Source organism: Lagenorhynchus albirostris, chromosome 15, assembly GCF_949774975.1.
Source record: "Lagenorhynchus albirostris chromosome 15, mLagAlb1.1, whole genome shotgun sequence".
In the NCBI taxonomy this organism is placed as follows: Eukaryota; Metazoa; Chordata; class Mammalia; order Artiodactyla; family Delphinidae; genus Lagenorhynchus; species Lagenorhynchus albirostris.
Window position 1 is genome coordinate 72,610,093 of NC_083109.1, and position 2,255 is coordinate 72,612,347.

Genomic DNA, 2,255 nt, shown 5'->3' on the forward strand with positions numbered 1-2,255 from the left:
ACTCAGAAAGAAGACAATTGCTCTGGGGTGATACGTAACACTGGAATCTTGCATTACACTGACTTGGGTAGAAAACAGATGGGTAGTAAAAAAAAATTTGACAAATATAGGAAAGTAAAATTTCCTTCTAAAAGCTTATTTTAAACTCTTTTCAGTAAATGGAACTGGAAAATTATTTGTTCATATGGACAAAAATGAAACTGGATTCCCTGTTTCACCCTGCACCCAAAAAATTCAACAGTACACAAAGTAAGAAGTTAAATAATGGAAGGAAAAGAAGTATTTGAGAAGAATATATAGATGAAAAAAATTTTCTAACTCTGGAGATTTATTAAACAAGTTACAGAAAAGCCTAATAATAAATTTGGCCACATGAAACAAAAGAACTTCTGCACAAGAAAGATGATAATTAGAATTAATAATGGCATCTAACTCATAGTTTGAGCATGAATATCAGAAGAGATTATGTCTGTGAAAGGGACCCGTAAATCACTAAGCAAATGGTGGGTTTTTTTTAAAGTATAATTTCCGTTTTATTGTCTTTCCAGGGGACCGTATTTCTTTAGCTTTTAAGGACTTAGCTCCTTCCGTGGGCTTTGGCGGAGGTCGTGGCGCAGCACCCGCAGGCCTAAATCGGGATGGAGGTGTTTGGTCCTTCCGGGCTACCGGAGAACGACTCCTGACTACCTTGCTGTGAACGGCACAACTCACGCAGTAATGTAGTTTCACATACAGCTTGGGAAGCACATAGGACAGTTCGCGCCAGGAGCTCACTCACCGTCGAAAACACTCGCTTCGGAAATGTCCCTGACGGCTGCGGCCTCTACGATGTTCCAAATGACGAACTTCTTAATGGCCTTATCCTCGGGCACGCATCGGGCACAGCTGGTGCAGCGAATAGGCTGCACGTGGCCGCGCCCCTTTTTGGCACGACCATTATTCCTTCTTTTCCTGGTCGTCTTGGAAGCGAGGAGGCGAGAGAGCATGGAGGTTGTTTTTAATCTGACCCAGCAAAGCGCCTTATGCTCCATTTAGATTGATTTGATGTTAGGAACACTGGTTCACTCAAATTATTTGAAGTTTTGAAGATTTTGTAGTTAAGATTCCATGATAGGCATCATAAACGGATGGGTTCTTGACACCCTGGTTCCTACAAGCTTCATGCAACCTGCTCCTGCAAAGCTTGCCATGGGATTGCAGTTAGTGAGGTAGCTGCGGGTAGTGTAGGTAGCTGCTGCAGTGCTAAGAGCTGAAATACACTGAAATTAACCACAGGTCTTTTTTTTTTTTTTTTGGTGCATTATAGACTCAGAGCTCCTAAATAGTTACATCAGAGAGATTCTTCTGGTACAATCGCTACCTAGTTGGGGAGGAAGGATTCTTGGTGCTTGCTATCCTGCCCTCTTTCCAGAATTCTCTCTCTGAGGGAGGGGCGGGGGGATCTCTCTTATGAACCAGGCACTCTTCTGTGCACTGGAAATAGAGTGATGAGCAAGACAGACAAGAATCTCTGCTCTCTGGAGCTTATAGACTCTAGCTGGGGAGTCAGACAATAGATAAACTAAATAAATATGCAATATAATTTCATGTAATAATGAGTGCTATGAAAAAATATCTGAGTATCTGTAGCAGACACTGCAATTGCTCCATTCACGTCCCCTCAGTGTTTATCATTCTCATGCAAGCTGGCCAGGTTTCCAGCTGCCAGTACCTGCCTGCCTGAGGGCTCTCTCTGGCTCCTGGAGCCTTCTCTGCCTGGGTGCAGGGCAAATAGGATGCACCAGAGAAGTAAGGCTTTCCCGGAGAGCAGCCCTCCACTGATAGCTGATGTGAGTTGTGGATAAAAAGTCTAGCCCCTCTCCTCTCAGGTGGATAAGTCTGAGGCATGTTCTACCCTGGATTTCAGAGTTCCTCCGTGTATTGAGCTCCAATCATCCACAGCAGTAACTTGTTCCATCTCACAGATTTTATGGGCTCATTTCCTCACCAGTGTTTCCTGGATTACCTCTCAGATAAATTACTTCCCCTTGTCTCAGTGTTCATGTACAGGGGAACCCAAGCTAAGCTTTTGTCAAGAGTAGGGGTAGGGGATGGATGGGAGCTTATAGCTAGGTGCCCACCTTGTGGTTACCTGGTCAGGTGCACACCATACGGTGGGTCATTAAGAAAGGCTCTGGGGGGTTGGACAATCTTTCTGAGATATTGCCTATGCCTTTAAAGTGGGCCACTGCTAAGGGCACAGAGGGGCCGTGATA

The 2,255-nt window shown here is 44.4% G+C and overlaps 1 pseudogene; it reads right to left on the reverse strand.

Annotated features, from left to right (window-relative positions):
* Window positions 1-492: 492 nt before the first annotated feature.
* LOC132506287 (small ribosomal subunit protein eS26-like) lies at window positions 493-986 on the reverse strand (annotated as a pseudogene).
* Between the last annotated feature and the right edge of the window lie 1,269 nt (window positions 987-2,255).